General features: G+C 42.7%; 1 protein-coding gene across 18 annotated transcripts in view; it reads right to left on the bottom strand.

Annotated features, from left to right (window-relative positions):
• Positions 1-24,675, bottom strand: part of INPP4A (inositol polyphosphate-4-phosphatase type I A) — a 100,857-nt gene that overhangs the window by 55,655 nt on the left and 20,527 nt on the right. For all 18 annotated transcript variants that reach the window (XM_081003405.1, XM_081003404.1, XM_081003417.1 and 15 more), the window contains exon 2: positions 2,879-3,038. The gene's annotated coding sequence lies outside the window, so the exon portion shown is untranslated. The remainder of the gene's footprint in view (positions 1-2,878; positions 3,039-24,675) is intronic.

Below are 24,675 nucleotides of genomic sequence, written 5' to 3' on the forward strand. Positions count from 1 at the left end.
CCATATTTATAAAACTACCCCTCAAACCCAGTTCATTCCAGTTATATATAGAAAACCGCAGCAGTCCAACTTTTCATGACTATGCTTTTCTTCTTTATTCCTTCTAGGACTTGGGACATGTTATCCTGGCCGTGCCTTATAAAACAAACTATCATGATATTTTTAGACATTCAGGGTTTTTACTTAGTAAAAAGATACTCGGATTTCAAATCCCATGATCTAAGTAGAACACACTATGCCCTTTTTCCTGTGACTCAGAGGCTAAGGATTGCTCTCATATCCAGCACCACACCAGCCTATAAACACCTCTGCTTTCAAACCAGCAAACAACACTCACAAAGAGCTGTTCTCCCTTCTGTGACACTAAACATTATAGCTGCCCTCCTTGTCAAACCTATTACATTCACCTGACGTCAGTTTATTATCTCAGTTTATTATCTTATTAACTCAGTTTCTCCCACCAGCAAGCCTGTTTACTCATGATACAAGGGGTGGAGGAGGCTGAGAAAAGCCTTCGGTAAGCAGTGACTGGGGTGCAGATGCACAGCACATTCAGCAATCCCATCCCTCGTCACCAGGTTTACTCCATAAAAGAAGTGACAGTAGTGAAACAGAGAAAGGAGAATGAACTGGAATCTTGGGTCAAAGGGTACTTCAAGGTGTGGATGATTTAGTAAGCAACTGGTCATTGCTGTTCTACAAGCAAGCTAGTGACTCTGATTCTAGACTTCTGGAATCAAAATAGCATTGTGTAGTCAAGCAAGCAGTCACTCTTTCCCCCCCATTCCCAACGTTAGAAGGGATGGTTTTCGTTGGAATTGTGGTGTAAGGGAAAGATTTACATATTCCCCTCCCCTGCTGCAATAGGGGGATGGATAAAAAGGAAATGCAATTGGGAAAAGGAAGGGTTAAAATGATCAAGAGTTGATTCCTAGAGTTGAGAGGTGGACCACAAAAAGGAAATGCCTAAAGCAACTGTCTATAGACCATGCAATGCATACAGTCCCAGGTTCAATCTCTGACTTCTCCAGATAGGAATGTGTACCAGGGCTGGCTAGACCCTGTCTAGTAGGTGATGAACCTGGGAGACGTTCCACACCAATACTATTGATACGGTTTTTAAAAATTGCTCCAGTTTGGTTCACTTTGCATGGAGGGTGCTTGAGACCTGATGGAAAAAGCAGCTAAAGAAGTCGGTCATCTCAACTGAGATGATGTTGCCAGTCAAATGCACTGGGTACAGCTTTCTACAATCTACTCAAGTCTTGCTCTAATCAAAGTAGAAGAAGAGTTATGGAGCAAAAAATAATAATAATCCTATCAGGGTGGACCACACAAAATGTTCTCATACCAAGGATAGGAAATGAGGAATGACAGCTCTGCTATCTGCTATGAAGCTTTTGTCCACAAGGGTCTAAAAACCTCTAGGCTTGCAGCAAAAAAATGGTTCCAGTTGCATAGATCCACTCTGCCTGAAATTACCGTATTTTTCCGTGTATAGGACTAGGTTTTCCCCCCTAAAAAATAATGTCAAGAATTAGGGGGCGTCTTATACACGGATACATCTCCCCCCATTTTCTTAAATCTGAGTCCCCAAAAATAGGGGGCGTCTTATACATGGGGGCATCTTATAGACGGAAAAATATGGCACTTCTGCTGAATCACTCATGCTGTCAGTCAGATTCCAGGGGTCTGACTTCCCTGCTTTTCCTTCAATACCCCTGGTTCCCATTTCTTTGGACACCTTCCTGCTGAAGTAGAGGTCCCAGCTGGTTGCAGCGGTTCAAATGTCATTTTAAAGACTCTACTTCAGTTCCTACTTCCCCTGGTACTTTGCTAGCTGAAGCAGAAATCCTTATTCCAGTTACCAAGAAACCATTTGGTGGGCTGTCTCATGCTTGCTGTCTTCACAGTTCTCCTGCCTGACCCAGGAATTCCAGCATGCCTCAGTTTCACTTCTTGAGGGCTGGGGAGAGAATACAATATCTTGCTGCCTGTCCTACATTCTGGATAAATGAGGCATGCTTGGCCCTAACACTCATTCAAGGCTTCATAGTCTTGAATTATCATTTGAACTGGGCCAATGTATAGTCAAGAGGACTTGTTTTGACTTCATTTCCTTGTGTTCCGGAGCACCATCCATTTCTAGCATCTGCTTAACTTAAACCACAAAAGGAACAAAATGGAAAGGGAAAGCTGTAGGAAGCTTAATTGCCCAGGTCTTTTAAAATAGCAAGCAATTGGTTTGCAAACTTTCCATTTATAGAAAACATTTTCCACACAGACCCCTGCTTGACAGTCATGGAATGCCAAGCGTCACAGAAGATTCTGGGGCATTTTCTAGGGTGCACATTTACTTCACATAATATACTTGCCAGTCATGTTCAAATTAACTTTCACACCATGTGTATTTGCAGTGTGCCCCAGGATTCAGTTAAAACAAAAAACAAGAACTCTAGTCAACAGTACCACAGTGATAGGGAACATCGAACCCACAGACCTAGTTTTGGATATAAACAGTTCATTTTCTATCACAATTGCTTGTCTTAAATGCATCTTCAATGGTTTTTGAATCTCTAAAATATCCTATTATGATAGCTGTTACTAAAACAAAGGGTATATTCTGTGCTTTAAAAAGTGCAACCTATATAAATTATGCGAATCCAACAAATGCAGCTATTTTGTGACTGCTAGATATGGTAGGATGAAAGACACACTCATCATCTCTGCAGACATTTGCAGAACTTCCCTGCAGTCTCGCACTGACTGAAAATCTCTGCTCAATACACATACACCTTCTGAGATACCACCAGAACTTGCCCAAACATTATGTTTTTTTATTTCAGTTTTGCCACAGACTTAAAAACTAGAAGCTTACCTTTCTAGGTTTCCAATGAAAAGCTAAAAATCCTAGGATAACTAGTACCAAATTCTGTACTTGTTCAATACAACTGTAGAATTGAGATATCCATGTTGCCTTAATTTGTTTTCCACGGGTGACACACCGCTGTTCCTCCCAGGCTGAATGGTCACAGAACCTGAAAAATAAAAAAAGGGATCTCCTGGTAATGCTCATCTGTTGAACTTAATGAAAATACTGTAAAAATATCAGCTCTTTAGAATGCCACTTACAAGCTAGCCTACGCCAAAAGGATCAAAAGGGTGCAATTTCAACACTTCTTTGTTGGTACTGGGAAGTGCTCCCTTGGGTTGATAAACATTTGATCCAATTAATGAATTTAAGAAGAAACAAACAGTACTTTTGAAGCTGCCAAGCCATTCCTCAGTTTGACAGGGAATTCAATGATGTGATTACTTTTAAATCAAGAGCCCTTTCCAGATCCTAAAGTATTGCTTCTGGAAGTCAGTATCTGCAAACACCAAGAGGCTTCCTGTGGCAGCCTTAAACACTAGCTAAAGTATTGTAGGAAATCCTTTCCACAGACATTTCTGGATGAGTTGCTCTGAGAAGGAAGTGAAATCTCTTGAGCACATGAGGGTCACGTGACATGCACCAATTTTAAAAAGGGGAAAGGAAAAAATATGAGTATATCGAAGTCTACTCTCCCATTTCAGTGAAAGTTACAAAACATATTTCTGATCTTTAGGAAACTGGGTACCTTTCTTTTATATGTATGTACATATGTATATATAATACATGTGGAAATTGCAAAGTTCAAGGAACTGTTCAGATTACTTAACAGCCAAGCATCACATTACAGAAAGCAATTCATTTGTTGTCATGAATTTGCTTCCTCTCTTGCCCTTAAACCCAGCATATGCAGTGATTATGTTAGGACTCCTATACCCAACTTAAAGAAAATACAATTTTTTATTAAGCAAATAAGCATGTGCTTTAAATGCCTTATGGTACATGGCTGAGGGAGTGGCCTGGTACCCATCACTGAACAAGTGTCTGGCATCCCTGCCCCATGTTTCAATCCTAAACCGAGTTCTCGGTCTTCAAAAAGTTAGATTCACAGAGAATCTGACTTGTTTTCAAAACCAAAGGATTAAGAAGTCACTACTCAGTTTCATCCCAGAACCCAATTCTGCAATTTGCCTTGGGACTCTGGCTAGACTTTTGTTTGGGAGTGAAACCAACAAAGGGATTCTGCACACTTTGCCCGTGAACTAATCAATTTCAGTTCCTTGCTCTTGATAAGTTAAGTGTTCTCTAACTTGTGTATTGGAGCATATATTATCCAGGCGCTTGCTCCTGAAATTTAGCTGGAAGAAAGCAGTGTGAATGTTATCCACCAACAACTCTGTAGTAAGTCCATTCCTCCTGTATATATTCCCCATCCATTCTGAAGGGACTTGACATTACAGGAGGCCTTTAAGCTAAACTACACCACAAACACTGCATAAACCCTGACTGCACAATGATAAATGAAACAAACCTAAACCTATAACCCATAACAGGCTTAGGGCAAAATTGCAAGCAAGGCAGGCAACAGTCATGTGTAACAGAAGCCCAAAAAGGTCAACTCTGTAGCAAAGAACTGTGGGAAAGGGGGTTACTTAACTCTTGCCATATTGGTCACCCTCCCAATTTGCTTTTACCACTGCATGATTCCAGACTCATGTCTGCAAAGTAAACCTGTGGTACAAGTATTTGGGGTGTTCAGGGAAAAGCAGCTGGCCTGCGAAGGGCTAAGAAACCTCCCTCACCCAACACTTTTCTCCTGCAAAACTACTTGATCACATTAAGTGCTCTGCAACAGGAAGTGGGCTGCTGGGCTACCTTCATATGCGCCTGCCACATAAGGTGCCCCATGTGGTATGATTCTAACTGTGTGGAAAATTCCCTGATATGGCATGGGGCAATGTTCCATGATCAGTCAACCTGGCAAGCTGAACGGATGACTTGTAGTCTGTTATATCAAGGGGAAATGGCCATTTTCAGGAGAGCAATGTGAATATGATTTCAAACACCATTTATTCAAACGAGTTTCCATTGTGCCTTAATATAATGAACAGAAGCAATAAGCACCAGTGCAGACTACTTGATGCTTACTTAGCATTTAAAACCATACTTCAAGCATTCTAAGTGCTCCACACACATTATCTCAGTGTGATTACCCTCTCTAAAAGTAGGGCAGCATTATTATCCCTATATTGCAGGAGGGAGTTGGCTCCAGTTACAATTAACTCTCATTGAGTACCATTCCTTGCCTTTTTGCAAAGATTTTTATGTGTGTATTCTTTGGATAGCTTAAAGTTTCACAGGGTAAATCATCTCCAGCTCTCCCTGAATATGCTATTGAAAAGTGCCAAAATGCACTTCGTAAAACATCAATGCCCTGATCAATAAATTCAATACCACATGCTGCCTTCACCCTGCCAAAGACAAGCTGCAAATATATCTGCAATGCTGCAGTGCAGATTTCCTTAAAAGTAAATGCTGTGGTTATTTACATTCCAAATACGGCACCTTGTGAAAAGTGGAGATAACCTAACTCTGAGAAAAAGGTTTCACACATTTTGGGGGAAGTTGTGTGCATTCTGTTTTTAAAATGTATTTCCTTCTCTTTTGGGCATAAGCATCCCCCCACCACCACCAGACACATATGAACAGTATTTACCTGTTAATCTACTTTTCCCATTCAAATTCATACCAGTACTTCTTCCCTTTTGTGTTAGCCCCCAATTTCTAAATTGCTGATTTCACTGCACGGATAGTACTGACAGGGTATGCACACAGATAGCTGCGCTTGCACGTTGCTCCCCCCCCAACACCAATCCCCCCCCCCCAAAAAAAATGCCCAGTCAGGAAGTGCTGAACTGAACACAGTAAGGTAATTGAAAATTCTCAGCACATACTTTTGCAGTTTTCTGGATCTGTGCAAATTTGAGGGATCAAAATAATATAAACCCATACATATAAATCTACACTCTCTGGTTCAGGAGTGTGTTGGCTGGAAAAGAAATGAATGCAGTTGTGCATTCTCAACACACTTTTCAGATTGCTGCACAATATCTGTAGCAGAAATATTTAGTGTGGTTTGCTTGTGCAGTTTTCTGGTTTGGGGACAAATCTGAGGGATCAGAAGAAGTACATATTAAATAGTTACAGCATGGTTGGAAATGAAATGAAAGCACTAAGGAAGTAATGGGCACGGAAAAGGGAGTAGCAGAAAGTGACAATTGATACAGTCACCCCAAAACACCAAAACAAATAGTCTTTGACCCCAAGTTGAGAGGTTTGGAGTTCCACTTTCCCCAACTTGTTGGATTATCTCCAGATCAAGTAAACCTGAATTTACAGGGGCGAAGCATATAGAGATTGGTGGAGTTTGCAGGTGATGTAATGTGGCCTATGCACGACTAATGTAATGTGGACTAGGCTTTTGGAAGTACTTGAAAACCTTCAAGGTCAGCACAACCAATGGGGTGATCTATCCTCCTTCCCAGCTCTGAGTTGCAGTGGGAGGAGGGCACCCCTGTTGCCCTAGCTTTGGAGACATTTGGGAAACAGCTTGATAGCTCCACGATTCAGGGCAAAGTCTGGAGAAATCCCCACCCGCTCAACATTCTGGGGAAGCATAAGAGATCTTAAAAGATGTACCGTACTTGCCAGGGCAACCATATCTATAGAACTCTGTGGCTATTAGCCTACAAATCACAGCCAAGGTGCTGCTTCAGTATATTATACTGCTACTAGGAGTGAAAGCTGCAAATCACAAAACAAAAAGCACAACTTAAGGCAATGAATGCACTTGGTAGCATAAAACAATGTGACAGCAAAAATACACATCATGTCTCCATGACAGCTTCCGGCGCTGACACTGTGCCAATACAGAACAGCATATGTAAATTTCCAGAGTCAAGACAGGCAGTGCGTTTCCCAATCCTATTTATGCAAAAGCACGTCATAGGGTGTGTAGTTGGGCTTACTCCCTAGTAACGGCACATTCTTCTGAAGCCTAAGGCTTACATACATTTCCCACAACATCTCTTTTTAAATCAAATTCCAAATCGCCAGCACCTTGCAGCCCTGATCCCTTTTCTGCCTGAATTTAATGTATTGCACAACCCAGACCACAAGACTTAGAATAAAAATAGAAGACCAAATTAAAGCACTCCCACTGCCAGGATTTCAGCAATATCACAAGTGTGGTTTTCATTAGTAATGCAACAGTATATCCCTCCCTCCCAACACATTCTTGCTAGGGATTATTAGAGTAGAAAGGTTAATGCAGAACAAACATGCTAGGACTTTACCAGGGGAGTTTTCCCTAATAAAAATGTTCCAGTCCTGCTATTTCCTCAATGCTTGATAGAATATTCTGATTAGTGCTATAGAAGACATAAGGCTACGTCATGGTTCAAAAGCAAACCATGGAAGGGAGGGGGATTTCTGTGCGAGAGGACAGCGCATGCAAGTCCACAGCACAATCCTATTCCCTTAAGTACAGTTAGAAGATTGGGAACATTTCATCTGCCCTAGGCCATACTACAATAAGCACTTTCTGATTTAAACTAGGTTGTAGATGCTCTGTAGTGCTTCTGCCATTTTGCATAAAGTATATAATGAACCGTTGGATATTCAGACTCTAAACCAAGGATTGGGAACCTGTGGTCCTCAGGAATTATACAGTTGCCACCAACCCTGACCATTAACCATGCTGGCTGAAGCTGACAGGAGTCCAACAACATCTGGAAGCCACAGGTTCCCCCACCACTGCTCAAAGCATTCGCTCATTATTAATAACAAATGACTGTTCCGTTACAGGTAAGGGCTCTGGTAGACAGCAGGTCCAAGATGAGGTGTTCAAGATGGACAATTCAATGCACAGCTCAAGCTGAAGCAAATTTAGATTGTTGTTTCAGCAAACAAGTTATCCCAGACTGAGCCTTTAATAGAGGCTGCTGGGTAGTTAGCTCTATTGCCACCAGTGGGAGCTGCTCCTCTGGTTAAAGGGGTCCTTTAAAAAAACCAGGGGAAAACAAAAACACAATCCCCCACTGCCATAAAGTTTCCCCACATTTGAGGAAACTGCAGGGGCCAGCACACCAAAGTGCAATAGATGAGCCTCACCCTGGGAAAACTTCCTTCATGAACAATGTATCTTCCGCCACCAGGTTGAGTATGTTAACGTTGTCCTATCTGTTTTGAATCCTATGACATGGGCAAGATACTTTTGATGGAGCTTCTGAGACCGGAGTCCTCAAAGGCAGAGGGGTGGCAATGTGACCTCCTTGGGCCTGGAAGGTTTTGGCAGAATGGCCTTCTGTGGTGGAGTTTCCAGCACAGTTCTTTCTGATTCTTCCTCCAGTTCCACAGTGGGACCCTGAGGTCATGACAGTGACTTTGCCCTGCATTATCCAATATAGCTCCTGTCTTTCAGGGCTTTTAAAACCAAATATTGAAGTGGATCTTTGGATCTACTGAAAGAAAAATGGAGCTAACTTGGATTTATGTTCTATATTACCTCAGAGTAATCAGAATGAAAGATGAGTGAATGTTCAACCATAAAACTTCTTCCCAACCAACAAAATTCCATGCTTTAAAGAATGATGCAACATCTATTCTGAGGTCCATCCAATAATCAGAGCTCAACTGCGAAGAGATCTTTGTTAAAGACTTCTGTCCCCAAATACAGCACAGGGCTAAACCTTGCTTGCATCCCTATCACAAAGTTGTCTTTCTTATTCCATAGGGGCAGGCATAAATTTCTGGAGCTGCTAAGATCAAATCTATAAAAGTTCTAGAAAATCATGAGTCTCAGCCATGACCCCAATCAATGATGTGAGCCAGAGCACTTTCTAGCGACTTATTTTATCTTGGACATATATTTTTTTGCCATTTCATCTCTTCATTAGCAACAATGAATAGGTGCTGATTGAAGAAACAATGTTAAGCAAGCTTTGCAAAGTTTTATTTTGTTGCTTTGTTTACCAAATACAAAATAAACATGCTAGACTAGATCACTCTCCAGGGCAACAGAAAAATTTCCAATGCAAATAACCCTAATTTGCATGGTTGTTCCCCCTCCCCCCATAAAACACACATCACTGATCCCAGTGCTGCCACAGACTGCTTCTCTGTTTGGGGGTAGGAAATGGCTGAGGGAGAGTCCACAAGTAGCAGGAAGTGTCCCTGCAGGAATAAGGATACCTGACTGATATACTGGTTGCCTAGGTAACTATCTCTCATTCCTGGCTCCTCACTCTAGCCAATCAACTCTTTTTGAAGGCTGAGCCACAGCCTCATCAATGACCTGAGAGAAGCGCAGTGACCCTTACATGAGCAAGTTCTTAAAGCCACAAGAATGCTTGTGGGCACTGACTTGCAAAAAGTAGGAAGTTTAAGGGGAAAGACATAGGGCCAAGCTCTGTATTCTTTTCCCAGCTTCCAGAATTCCCGCTGATGCTTGCTTTCCAGTTAAATTCCTAACACAACCCACTGAATATTCTTATGGTTATACAGTGGTACCTCTGGTTAAGTACTTAATTCTTTCCGGAGGTCCGTACTTAACCTGAAACTGTTCTTAACCTGAAGCACCACTTTAGCTAATGGGGCCTCCTGCTGCTGCCACGCCGCCGGAGTACGATTTCTGTTCTCATCCTGAAGCCAAGTTCTTAACCTCAAGCACTATTTCTGGGTTAGCGGAGTCTGTAACCTGAAGCGTATGTAACCTGAGGTACCACTGTACTCTGTTTTAAAAAGAACATCACAGAGTTTCTATATTTTCCACTGCAAGTGTTCGAACACAAATTGCACACATTATTCTTATACCTTCCTTCTAGAGATGAGAAATAGTGGCCTGCCAGTGTCTTTATATGTCTTGTGAGTTTATAGTGTATAAACACCTTGTGTGTTTATACTGGAGATGAGATTTGAACTAGGACACAGACATTAATCTGCACTATCCCTTTGTTAAGAGGCATGTGGTGGGACAACATCTCAGGCCTGGGGCCTCATTTCCTCCACGTTGTCCTTGGGACACGCTCCCTAATCCGGGGTAGCCAACCTGGTGCCCTCCAGATGTCATTCAACTGCAACTCCCATCACACCTGCCCATTGGCTGTGTAGCTGATGGGGGTTGCAGTTCAATAGCAGCTGGTATCCCTGTCCTATCCTATATCCCTTCAATGGGTCGCACTTCACACCAGTGTAGGCCTACACCTTCCTTGAGTGCTTTTGCCTGGCTGGAGCGGGTCCTTGAACCCTGATCTTGTGTCTTGACTGCAGGAATGGAGAGGAGTGGGATGCACACATACATGCACTTCCAACTGTTGCATAATGCAGCCTACTACACAAAGGCAAGTGACTGCCATTATCTGGCCCACTTTTGCCTCTGCTCCCCCTGAAAGGTTCCCACAAGGGAATGAAGGCCTCAGGTTCCCCACCCCTGGCCTATGCAAACAAAAGTGGCCATTAGCATTCATCAGGTCTGGAAACTAGACAAACCCCGACCCAAGTGCCAACTGTTCGCATTATCCCCCTGGCTTTAAAAGGTGCTCTGAAGTAGGCGAGACAAAGAATTGCTGAGGAAACAAAACCAACACAGTTATGTCTTCTGTGCAGCAACTGCACGCAAAGTAGCAAATCATGTTTTCTGCCTCATTAATGGATTGGCATATTACTATAATAAATATTGCTTAAAATTTTATGCTTCAGTACTACCAATGGTGATCTCCGCACATCTCAAGAATCAGGATTTGATTTCTTTTACATATGTGCAATTTTCACCAGTTACTACATACAGGAGTAGAAGCATTTGATTCTTGAACAAAAATGTGGGGCGTGCTCCACTAGGGAGAAATAACGGCAAAAGAAAATAATCTTAAGGGAGTTTATTTTGTGCGCTAAAATAAAATGTGGAGGGTGAACTGCTGCAAAAGAAATTAAGATCAGCATTAGCAGCCACAGCACCTGGGAGGCTAAGGGAGAGGTCTAACCTTTGTTCTTCCCCATTGCTGCTGCCAAATTCCTCTAGAGGAGAGAGACAGCCTTGGTCCAGTATATCTTAAGCAGCATCTCCACCCCCATCGTTCTACCCGGACACTGAGGTCCAGCACCAAGGGCCTTCTGGCGGTTCCCTCACTGAGAGAAGCAAAGCTACAGGGAACCAGGCAGAGGGCCTTCTTGGTAGTGGCACCCACCCTGTGGAACGCCCTCCCACCAGATGTCAAAGAGAACAACAACTACCAGACTTTTAGAAGACATCTGAAGGCAGCCCTGTTTAGGGAAGCTTTTAATGTTTGATGCATTGCTGTATTTTAATATTTTGTTGGAAGCCACCCAGAGTGGCTGGGGAAGCCCAGCCAGATGGGCGGGGTATAAATAATAAATTAGTAGTAGTAGTATTATTAGACAAGGGAACCATCTAGCCAGGGGGAAAGACCCCACTATATAAGTATATAAAGCATATGTCATTGAAGATAATAGCTTACTTCTAAATTTAATATATAGCCCTTAAAGTAAATATAAAAAAGGACTGCGTCAAGGTGACTTACAAATAGCCAGTGCTATTTTTCTAGAAAAAGAGGTGGAGGAACTCACCACGAACACCTCCCTTGTTCTCTTATAATGGCAATGGTGCCCACCTGAGAGGTGCCGGAACTGAGTTCTGATAAGTTCGGGCTGAAAGAAAGCCCTGCGATAGCTGTGTCACATCACATCACATCACATCACATCAGACCATGTCCACCCAGCTCTTGAAAACTGAAGCAAGCTGTCCAGGGTCTCAGGCAGGCATTTCCCAGCTCTACTGGTAGACACCAGGGATTGAACCTATGAGTTTAGGCATGCAGGGCTAATGCTCTCCCACTGAACTACAGGCCTTCCTCAATACATCTAACCCAAACAACACAGTGAACAAAAACAAAGGCCCGTATGAAATAAATTAATATCAACTTACACCAGTAGCAGCAAAATCATTTGGGACACCAATGCTGGTTTAAACAAATCAAGCTTAGGAGACTTACCCCCAATGCTTCCAGATGCTTGATAAATACAAAACAAGAGTGGCTTGCGTAAGATTTCAAAAATAGGAGACTCCTCTAACACCTCCTTAAGCATAACACATGAACTAGCATGCCACACATGACTAGGGCTGCAGACACAGGAGTACAGGTAAACTTATGGAAGCAGCTCTAGAGTTCAGAGAGGCTGTCATGTGGTCAGGAATCCCATGCCAGAGAGAGGGGCCTGAATACCAATAGCATACCAAGCCAACAAGACCCTGTCAGTCACCGTGCACCCAATCCTGGGATGGAAATTCTGACAGTGCTACCTGGCTTGTCAAAATGCCAAGACAATAGATATTTTGCCTCAGTCTATACTGCGATCCGCTCTGGCCACTCTTGTAGCTATGCTCTCTAGAATATGAAAAATTGCTTTTGCTCTCTACTTGAAAGAAATCATGTGTCATTGCCCATCTAGGCATAAATATACAAGCTAAATTTACACCAGATCAGGAAACTAAAAGGACTTTCTTAACTGTTGTGAAACTAGGAGACATAAGTAGAAATGTGTTTCTTCTTTCAGCCTTAAGATGAATGGCTCTAAATCATTATTGTTCCATTACTGGATTTTCTCTGAAAAAAACGGAAACCAGCACTTAAACGATTGGAGTTCTTAAAAGCGACACTCCTTGACAGAGGAAGTTTAGAAAGCTTTTTGTGTGTGCACTAACAACAGCTTGCAATCAAATGACATGCTAGCCTACTTTTTAATGGTCTTAGTAATTCTAGGTAATCCTGAATTCAGAGAGAGCTAAGATTCCCACAGTTCCCTGCAAAGAGGGATTGATTGTTAAACCACTCTGGGAATTGTAACTTTTTGAGGAGAATAAGGGTCTCCTAACAACTCTCAGCACTCTTAACTACATTCCTCAGGATTCTGAGCCATGACTGTTTAAACTGGTATGATACTGGTTTAAATGCATAGGGCAGATGGGGCCTAAATCTCACTTATTATGACCCAAAATGGAAGAGAGAGGTGCAGAGAACTTCTGGCGCAGAGAACGAGGAGTTAATAAAATTACTACAGTGACTTAGCAAACAATAGATTCTGGAAAGGGACACCAGATATCCCCAAACAGCCCATTTTCCCACTGAAGGGCAATTGTGACTAGAGAAGATGCCGAAACAATTAAAAGCCCCAAATACACACAAGTGGGGACACACACACACACACACACACACACACTGCTTTCCCAGTGCCAACCACTCTTCAAATAGGGCATGGAGGCAACATCTATTTCCTGCTGTCACTTCCTAGTAAACCTTTCCACTTCTAAATGAGCTCATTTTAAAAGATCCCCCCCCCCCCGTGCGCGCTTCAAATTCTATAATCACAGACACTTCAAGTCAAATTAAATATATCTACCTATGTCTATTATTAGTTTGAGCATTAGCTCTGATTGAATAAATACATCTGTTGCTGAAGAAATATTCTGGTGTGAGGGAGGAGGGCAACGTGTTTAAAAATTAATCCCTGTACTCCAGCTTTCCCTGAAATAACAATAATGTACTGATCACTTATAAGATCATCGTTACAGGCAACTTGCTAAGCACAAACCAACAATCTGAAATACTGTACGTCATGGGGATCAACGTGTTACCAAAGAACTGCAAGAACTAAAAAGAGACTCTCATGGGTTTGACTCTTTGACTTCAGAAATACAGAGCCTCCCAAAGGGCTGAATTACTACCAGGCACAATAACAAATTTACAGTCTTAATAACAAGCAGCTGGCCACTCTCTTATCTCTAACATGGCTACGGAGGATTATATAATACAGGAAACTAGTGAATGAACGTGCCTGTTTTGCTTCCCTCCCCTTCGCACAAGCCGTTAGCTGTGCAATACTCTGTAAGCCATTCCGGGCAGCCATGAGGCTGCTTAGCAAAAACACCAGCAGCACAGAGACTGACATCGTCTGATGAAAAGCAATGAAATATGAAATCCTGCTCTTTACTAGCCTATTCTTTTATTTGTACCCAACAGGCATTCTTACCTCGAGACTTCTAATTGCAGTCAGAAGATGATCATGCTGAGCAGAATCTCTGCAGTTTCAGCCTCTACTCACAATCGAAAAACATCCTAGTAGACCCATTTGGTGCAGCAGGTAATTAGTATTAGCGTTTTTCCTGCTGCTGCCTGAGCCGTTCCATCTGAAATCCAACTAATATGAGAACCTACTCCTGGACTCGGGGTTGTTTGATATGTGATGAATTTCCCTCACCAACAGAATTTCTGAAAATGGTAATAAAGAGGCAAGTGGGGGAAAGATGATCAAATCCAATCTATTGCTACAGCTCTATTGGTTCTCAAATCTATCCAGCATATTTGTGGTTCGAACCATTACCTTCTCAACTAAAAGGTTTCCAGACCCTTTATCATTTTGATTGCCCTCCTCTGCACATGTTCTACCTTGACAATATCCTTAAATTATGGCAACCATAAGTAGACACAGTACTCCAAGTGTGGTCTGACTAAGGCAGAACAGAGCTAGGTACTACAGCTTCCCTTGATCAGGACACTAAACCTCTGTTGATGCAGCCTAGAATAGCATTAACTTTTTTAGCTGCTGCATCACACTGTTGACTCATGTTAAGCTTGTGGTCTACTCAGACCCCAGATCCTTTTCACATGTACTATTGGCAAGCCAGGTGTTCCCCATCTAATATTTGTGCAGCTGGCTATTCCTGCCTACGTGTAGAATCTTAATTTGTTCCTACTGAAATTCATTCTGCTAGCTTGGGCCCGGTTCTCCAATCTGTTTAATTCATATTTAATCCTAATTCTGTCTTCTGCAGCATTAGCTAACCATCCCAGTTTGGTGTCACCTGCAGATTTGATGAGCATCCTCTCAATTCCATCGTCCAAGTCGTTTATAAATAAAAGGTACAACAGGATCAGGACAGAACCCTGTGGCACCTTCGGGTTCGGTCATTCAACCAGCTAAAAAAAAAATATCACCCTTACCTTGTTCACCCTACAGTTTCCTGCCGTAAGTACATATATTTATGGTTCATGGCTATGTTCATTATTTCCACAAACATGTTGAACAAAACATACTTCCTTCTAAAGTCAACAGAAAAACTCCCACAGATTTTAAAGCAAACACAAAACTTTACAAATGATGGGATGAACACAACAGTGTAATCCAAACTAGTTTACCTGGGACTCTGCACACCCAGCTGAAAGTACAGTACTGCTAATATCTGCAGGTATGCATTTCATACCAACTATGAAGATTTTGTGTGTTTGTAAGCATTTGGTTTCTATCAAAATCCAAAGATGACACCTGCATTCAGCAACCACTGATGCGTGTTTTGTACCTAAACCCCAATCAATATATATTCAAACCTGTAACATAATCCTTTTAGAGAACTTTGTTACAACCTGCCAGTTTCTGTCAGGAAAACCAGCTGCAAAAAGCACACAATGCTTGTGCTATTTAAACTTAAAATGGATGTATTTTGCATTGTACTCCAAAGGAAGTGTCCTAACAGGCAAAATTCATTGAATCCATAATAAGTGCTTTTACTTGCAAAATGTACGAATGAGTAGCTAGCTATCCCAGTCTCAGGATCTGCCCTTTTCAGAAAGAGCATCGCTGTCATTATCTGTTTGTTTGTATGCTCCCCTTTTCTGAAAGACTATGTCCAAAGAGGCTCACAATATATTAAATGAACAGGAATAAAGTTAAATGGCACAATCAGGACTGAATTCCAGAATCTGCTTCTAGTGTGCAAAGCTTAGATTTGGAACATCTGGAACTAAGCAGTATATTCAGTATTTTCTTCCTCTCCTTCACCATCTAGCAATCGTAATCATGTCCTGGCCACACATGCCTGTATCTATGATGCTGAGTTTCCAGTCAGAAGGCGTTAACTTTAAGGTTGCCACTTTCCTCTCAAACTTGTACACCTCACACCCAGTTCCTCCCTTCCTCCTCCTCCTCTCTCTCTCTCTCTCTCTCTCTCTCTCTCTCTCTCCCCCCCCCCCCGCCCCATCCAGTGGCTCTGCCTTAAAAAAAACAACAGGTTGGTGTTAAGAAATTCTACAGGTGAGCTTTCCCAATAAGCACATTCCAATGCTAGCGAATGCGGCACCTCTAGAATTTCTGCATAGCTGTTAAAAAACACAGATTCAAGAAAGGGAGATGCAATCCTTAGTTTGGTTTGGGTGGGTGGTTTGGACAAGGGTGTTAGGGTGGGTGAGCAAAGCAACCAGGATGGCAGCCCCTAACATATACATCATAGTCAGAAAAAAGTAGGCACCTGTATTTGAGTGGAAATTCCTTTTTTTAAAAAAAATGAAGCTGTGGTTAGAAAAGTAGTAAAGAGGCAATGCAGCCTCATGAAGGAAGCCTCTGATCTACATCATCCATGGCAAAGGATGCCGCTCCCCAGAAGTGACATATACTCAAGGGTTGACACTGAAAAATATGTTGGTGCACTGGAACAAGCAGAGCTTGTGAACAATGAACACCCTAGTCAGAGCCAGTGAGAACGTTTTCTTACAGGCTTTGTCTGTGCAACTAAATGCTCACACCAACGGCCTACATAGGTAAGCAGCATAATGCCAGAAGTGTTGCTCATGGAAGGTCACAGCAGCTGCTTCTGTTCAAAGAGATACCCCCCTTGAGTGTAAACTGCTCATGTGAAACTGCCTTATTCCAAGGTCAGGTCAACTCTACCTTGGCTGGGCTCAGAACAACTGTAAAAAGAACCAGGTAGGGTCAAAGCAGCTGTGAGCTCCTGTCTGGGAGTCTGTGCAATCTTGGGAAGCCATAGTTTGGGTTCACCACGTTGTGTGAATCAGATTTATGCTCAAGCTAAAACTGGATAAGGAATTCTCACTTTCCATATTCTAAATTTCTATTACCAAACATCACTCTCAAGACAGAATGCTTTTTCCCTGGTTGCTTGCCCTTTTTTAAACAAGAGGCAATAATATATAATAATACATATATTTGCACTGCAGTAAACTGGAGAGATCCCAGGGGCCTAGTTGCCATGGTCCCCTCATATCTGGCACATAAATATTTTTCCCCCAGCATGGGACAGATGGCACTTTTAAATGTGAGGCTGACACCTAAATATATGTAGTATTTTTACCACTCCTGTGTTACAAAATCCCAGTCATATTTCCCTTGCAAGAAATGCTACCTTGGGGGGAAAGGGAGGATTCATTCTCTTGAAAATAATCCCTACAAAAAGTGATACTATATATGAATTTCTGTGTGTTTACAAACAACTCAGGAGAAGCACATTAATGAACTACTAGACACCTTAGAACAGGCGTCCTCAACCTCGGCCCTCCAGATGTTTTTGACCTTCAACTCCCATGATCCCTAGCTAGCAGGACCAGTAGTCAGGGATGATGGGAATTGTAGTCTCAAAACATCTGGAGGGCCGAGGTTGAGGAAGCCTGCCTTAGAACATATATAAGTAATACGCAGGTACAGTGGTGCCTCGCAAGACGAAAATAATCCGTTCCGCAAGTCTCTTCATCTAGCGGTTTTTTCGTCTTGCGAAGCAACCCTATTAGCGGATTAGCGCTATTAGCGGTTTAGCGGCTATTAAAGGCTTAGCGGCTAAAAGGCTATTAGCGGCTTAGCGGCTTAGAAAAAGGGGGGGGGAGCGAAAAAAAATCGCAAGACTCGCAAGACTTTTTCGTCTAGCGAAGCAAGCCCATAGGGAAATTCGTCTTGCGAAGCGCATCGAAAAACGGAAAACCCTTTCGTCTAGCGGGTTTTTCGTCTTGCGAGGCATTCGTCTTGCAGGGCACCACTGTACACTTGAGCAAATTTGCTGCAGTACTGCCTCCAAGTGCTAGGGCTGGGCCATATCTGGTTTCCAACATCACAATATATTGATACATCACAATGTATGAATTAAGGATGGAACTACGTAGAGGTGAACGGGTGCATGAACCGGGCAGACCTGGTCACTATTTACCTGGAAGACAGAGCCCTCTGTCAGTGGTTCATTGACTTTTTTAGAACAAGTCCAACTCTCTCAAAAAATAAAAATGCAGTTAGAAACCATACAGTATACCGTGGTACCGCTGGTTGCGAACGGGATCCGTTCTGGAGGCCCGTTCGCAACATGAAAAGAACACAACCCGCAGCGGCGCGTCTGCACACACGGGGATTGCGATTCACCGCTTCTGCACATGCATGAGCGGCGAAACCCAGAAGTAACCCTTTCCAGTACTTCCGGGTCACCACGGGACGTAACCTGAAAGAACGTAACATGAAGCGGACATAACATGAGGTATGACTGTATAGCACAGTGCATTACAATTGCTACAATATGCGGGGGGGGGGGGCTTAAATGGTCTACCAAGACCCTCAGCCATTTTCAAGATTCCTGGGTAGGGAGAAAGGTTTTGGAACTGCTGTGCTAAGTCATTGCTTTTCCACAATAACCCAGAAACAGATTTAAATTGGTGGCTCCACACAGTATTTAATATAGCCTTATTTTCCTCATAAATATCCATCAATGTCCACCTCACATTGGCAAGACCCAATTCTAACTTCTGTTCTAAAGGCCCCGCTTCTTCCTTCTCTTAGACAGCAGCTTCCTCTGTGCTCCTTTAAAGTTGCTAATTAGATTCTTCCTGTTCACTCACCACAAATCCTTGAACTGACCCTGTTCCCTAGGGCGATGGCAGCAATGGGGTGGGGTGGGGGCTCTAATTACTAGTTCCCTCTCTGCAGCCGGAACAATCGCTCATTAATTTTTATTTTTTATGCAATTGCAAAATTGGTTTTGCTGCGATGTTTGAACTGGGCCATTGTAAGCCTACACAAAAGTGAAAGACGAGCTTAGGAGCCAATTAATTCAAAGTCAATGACATGCTATTGTCGTACCTTAAACAATTACAATCCTATATACTGTTGAACAATGCTGTAGCTGTTTGAGGCCCTCAATTCTGTCCATTCAATGCTATATTGAAATGCTTTTCTGTTAAACTAGGCTATCCTGCATTCACCAGATGAAACGTTATTGCAAAGCTGTGATAGACGTACCAACTGTCCATTTTAGCCTTATTTGGGCGTTCTTACGCATCGTGTTGACGAACACATGAGTAGGGATATGCCTTCACACACACAGAGCGAAACCATCTGTAGTAACAGAGGCTTCAGTAAAGACTCTGTGCAGGGTCTCTCTCATTACAGACTGCCATGCTCCTTCCATGAAGGTTGGGCAGGGGGCATCTACTCTGCACATCCCTGCTCCTGCATTAAGCAAAATGCCCAAATTGGGGGGGGGGGGGGTATAGCAGATCATACCAATCATGATGTTGGAGGTAGCACACTCCTGTATTCCAGTTACTCAGGGCCACAAGTGGGGATAAGTACTGTTGCTCTTATATCCTGCTTTGGCTACTGCAGAGGCATTTGGTTGGTCACTGTGAGAACAGGATGGTAGACCAGGTGGGCAACTGGCCAGATCCACTAAGGTTCTTCTTCTTACGTTCTACTGCTAGAACTAGGGTCTATCAACCTTTGTCTACACCAGGGGTGGAGAACCTGTTGCCTTCCAAATATTGTTGGGACTACAGTTCTCATCTCATCATCCCTGACCACCACTGGCCATACTTGCTGGGGTCATTGGGAGTTGTAGGGCCACACCAAGACTTTTGACAACACTGTGTAATATTATAGAGAATAATCAAAGAATGATAGGGATCATTGTTCTGTGAGGAGCCTCCTAACAACTCTCAGCACCCTCAACTAAATTCCAGTTCCCTGGATTCTTTGGGAGAAACAACTAGTGTTTAAAATGGCACCAGAACTGGATGTGTCCATTACGTTGTGTGTTTTCACTTGCCCTACAGCATTTGACAGATGAAAACAGTGACATTCATGGGGAGAAGTAAGGGATGGGTCCCACAATTCCAGAGGATAACATGTCACAAGCCGAAAATGGGACTGAATGAAACACTTTCTGCAAAGATTGCTAAACCAAGCAAGTCACTAAGACAGATCAGATGGCTCAGTTGAGCAAGTCAAGTCCTCTACCACACTGAAAGAAAAAAAACTCCAACACTTTCCTAATCTTCCTCACCTCAACCACCTATGCCCCAACTGTGGAACAAAATTTGTACACCATGTTTTCTCAGAAAGCAATTTCCTAATCTATTATCGCAATTCCATAAGCAGTACCCAGGTGTTTTGTTTTCTGTTTGCCTTCAAGGACAGGCACTCGGTACATGTTTAGAAGTCTTTTGATCCTTATTATTTATTTCTCCCCAGTCTTCACCTTGCTATTAATCCTGCAGAGTCTTTCCTCGCCATGCAATCCCCCCTGCTACGATTAGAAAAGGCAAAGGAGCCTCTCAGAAAAGGAGTCGAGTCGCATGGGAAAACGTGCCAGATTGATTATCAATAGACATTTGGGACAATCTCAGGTTACCTAGGGCAGCTGGAAGGTATGTCTCCATGACAAAGCATGAACAAATCTGTACAGTACAAAATTTTAAAAATATCATGCGATATGGAAAGCAGCTGGAGGTGGAGGAGAGGACAGGGAGTGAAGAAAGAGCTGTGAGTGGAGGGGGGCCCCTCTTCCCATCCTCTGGACCTCCTGGGAAACTCAACAAGCCTGCTGTACTGGGAACTGGGTGTGGAGAGAGCAGCCGAATGGGACATCGTGTGGGCAGCCTGAGGAAGTACTACCCACCTTGGGCCTGCCCATAAAAAGCAAGTCTAGAGACTAAGAGCAATGTCTGCTGTTCCCAGGAACTCTTCTTGTTGTGAGACTTTTGTGAGTGAGCTGAGAGTTTGTTTGGACCCTGCCTGGTGAGAAACCCAGAGGCTGAGAGTGAGGGTGTGTCAGAAGGAAAATGAACATATATAGATATGTGTGTGTGTGTGTGTGTGTGTGTGTGTAACTTTGTATTACTGTAACATTTTTATATGTAGCTGTGGGGTTTTTTGGTAATTTTTTGTTTAAGTTATCTGTTGTTGCTTCAGTTTTTTGTACACTGCTTAGAGATATTTTTTATATAAAGTAGTACAGAAATTAAATAACCAGTGTAAACTACCAAGGCATAACTGGTGAAAATAATACAAGCATGTTTGCAAATAAAAGAGTTTTTCTTTAGTTTTTCTTTTGCAGACCATCAGGAAGTTATGACTTAAATTATCATAATGAAGTACAGTGGTACCTCGGGTTACATACGCTTCAGGTTACATACGCTTCAGGTTACAGACTCTGCTAACCCAGAAATAGTGCTTCAGGTTAAGAACTTTGCTTCAGGATGAGAACAGAAATCGTGCAGCGGCAGCAGGAGGCCCCATAGGCTAAAGTGGTGCTTCAGGTTAAGAACAGTTTCAGGTTAAGTACGGACCTCCGGAACGAATTAAGTACTTAACCTGAGGTATCACTGTAATTATGTTTGGGTCAGAATTTCCCTACACACACACACAGCTAGTTACAGCTGAGAATTCCAGCCATAGAAACATCTATCTGGATGTCAGTCCCAATTACTTCAACAGGACTATGTGCATGTCCCCATTTTGAAGAACCCAGGAGTGCTTTATATCTTGCTTAAAAGGGGAAATGATGTCAGGCAAAAAAAAAAAAAAAGAGACCACGATTAAGAATATTAATAAAGTTTGACAATCAAAATTGACTTCAGATCATTTGGGAGATTATACACACACAAAAACCACACCGCCACACAAACTAGGCCAGGTCAAAAGAAGAAAAGCTGACAAGCGAAACCCAGTTCCACGCAATGGCATTATCAGACACCATTTGGGTTGGCTCCCTAGGTTTAAATCCTATGATTTCATTCAGCCTTCAGTAAATGCAACTATGCATAAGGATGCAGACTTTTGACAAAGAGGAGCTACCACCAGGCAAAACTGTGCAGCGTTGAGATTAAACCATAGAACAAGTTTCCAACACAAAATCAATGCGGGAATAGTCATGCTGGAAAATGCATTTTTTAATATATAAAAAACCCTTGGCTGAATTATTTAAAACCTGTTTTTAAAAAGCTGTGGGAACTTCCTGTAACAGAAACTACATTTAGGAGACCATGCCCAAATTCCATCTAGTTCAGATATCCTTGGGAAACTCATAATCAGGGCAGGACAGAGACAACTGGCTTAGTGTGGCAAAGAGGGATAGAAAGTTTTGACAAAACAAACCACCATAGCTCCTGTTTCCAAGAATACCCAGGACATTCTGTTGACATTAAACATGGAGGTTGTTTTCTCTAGCTTTCATAGCTAGCAGCTGATGGGCAGGTCTGTTCTTCATGACTTCACTAAATCTTATGTAAGCCACCTAAGCAAGCATCACTGCACTAGTGCACCATGTTGTAATTAATTCCGTAAGTTAACAATTCATTTCATGGTTGCTTTATTTTTGTTGTTGACCCCAAACCCTTGGGCCAGCCAGTTTCACCAAATGCCCTAAATTCTAGTGTTTCAAAAGGAAAAAATGCACCACTTTAACAAAAGGTACCGTATGTTATACCTCCCTTAGTGCACTATATTCACTATATATTTTTTTAAAAAAACACCTCTTCTCCTTCCCTAAAATCTTACCACTTTCTTAAAAATGAAGATGAATTAATCTCCTGATTATAACCTGTCCTTTACTCTTCCTTCTCTGGTTCTAAAGGCTGAACAGGATTCCATACAACATTCAGGGAACACACAAACCACATATTTGTATAGCATTTATCATTTCTAGATGGCTCTCCATTTCACTTGTGTCTTCAAAAGCCTTGTAACAAATTGTGTAGGAATAGCTTTAAAACTAGGTTACATTGGCTGGGCAATTACTGGGTTACCCAACCTTAATAAAAGCACCCTCGCTTAGAGCAGGACTGCTTCCACAGAAAACCACTTTCAGTATGTCAACAAATGTCTCCCAAGTTTCTTGCCATTATCATTGGATAGGTGCATTAGGCTGGATCTAGACACACCACAGAACGAGATTGGAAAGTGCTCCAGTGGCAGAATGGATTGCACCCATTTCAGTTTGCAGGCAGGGATCACATATTTTGAATGCTTTCCATGTAAAAACCAAGAGACTCCCTGCAAGTAGCACATAGCACCATAGATGAATTAGGCTATGGGCAAAATACCACTCTCCAGTTTTAGAAGTGTCTACTTGCAGGAACTTCATGTGGGAAGAGTAGAGGAATCACACACACACAACCACCTGCAGTCTAAAGCAAGACCACTACTGGCTCCAGGATGCTTTGTGGTGCTTTATGGGGGGAAGAATCTTGGACAAGACACACACAGTGTAAAGTCTAGTCCCCCAGGGGAGATCTCTTTCTCCTCATTGCCACTGTTGTCAACTAAAGCTGCTCCTCACTGCTGCTACCATTTGTCCACCTACCAGAAGGAGAACTGGCCAGAAAACAGAGGGGGGCTACTGCTGTAAAAGGGAAGGTAAGCAAGCAGGTGTCACTGCAGAGGAGCAGGAGTAGATCAAGGGAGCTTTTGACATCAGACCCTGGCAGGTGCCTAACCAAGCTGACCCCCTGAGTGATACCATCCACCCATCTCCTTACACAATTTCGAAAGAAAATCACAGTGGAGGCTGGTACCCGTTGGAACCGGTGGGGCAGAAAACAGGGAGACGAGCAGTCACTGGAGCCAGAGCCAATGACAGGCAGAGCCAGCACCCTGATGGATGGTAAGATAAAGCAGGTGGTAAGATATGGAACAGTTGGCAAAAAAAAACCTGTAGCAAACTTTTTGCACGGGGCAGAAAGTTTTGCTCCATGTGATCTATACATATTCTCTTCTCCGTTGCCATACTCATAATACTCCTGCTATGTTTTTACTGTAATTTTACTGGTGTTAGCCGCCCTGAGCCCGGCTCTGGCCAGGGAGGGCGGGGTATAAATAAAATTTATTATTATTATTATTATTATTATTATTATTAGGCTAGGGAAGAAGGCATTCACCCAGTTATCAACAGCAGGATCACTCTGAAAAAAAGGGAACTGTTTCAATGATACTCCTTAGCCAGCCATTGTGGTTCCTCCTATGTGAATGAAGGGCTGTCATTCACTCCAAGACAGAGAAGAGTAAAGCACTGCACTTGGGAGCCAAAACCTGCTCTTTTCATTCTTTCTTGACGTTGGTGCTCCGGCCGTCACTGACAGGGATTGCATGGAAAGAAAGACCAACTGAGTGGCTGTGCAGTTAGCATGCAGAACTGCTCTTTATGCCTACAACAGCCCTTGCAACATAAAACTCCTCAACACACCCACGTCACATCCTGTGTGCAATGGGTAATTCAGAAAGGTCAAGCATTTCAATATAAGGTTTTTTCCCCCAGCCACCTGACTCAAGAACACTATTTTTTGTTCCCAGCCCAGCAGGAAACTAACCTGCTAGTTTCCACCCATAACAGACTATACATAATTCCATTTGGAAACCACATAGGGGAAAATATAGGAGACGTGTATCTAAATGCCACCTTTATACTACCAACCACACAAACATTCTTCTTTTAGAAGGCAGTTTTTAGAAACCAGTTTGATTTTCAGGAAGTTTGAAGGAAGGTGCCCCAAGGAGAAGGCACACTGGGGGGGGGGGGGGAATTACATCAAGAAGCAGTTGTGGTTAAGATTAAAAAGGAAACCAATGCATTCTTGAAACCAAAAGGAAATTCAGAACTACTTGCTCACTAACCCAGTTTAAAACCAACAGAG

The sequence above is a fragment of the Podarcis pityusensis genome (assembly GCF_964106645.2).
Source record: "Podarcis pityusensis genome assembly, chromosome: 4".
In the NCBI taxonomy this organism is placed as follows: domain Eukaryota; kingdom Metazoa; phylum Chordata; class Lepidosauria; order Squamata; family Lacertidae; genus Podarcis; species Podarcis pityusensis.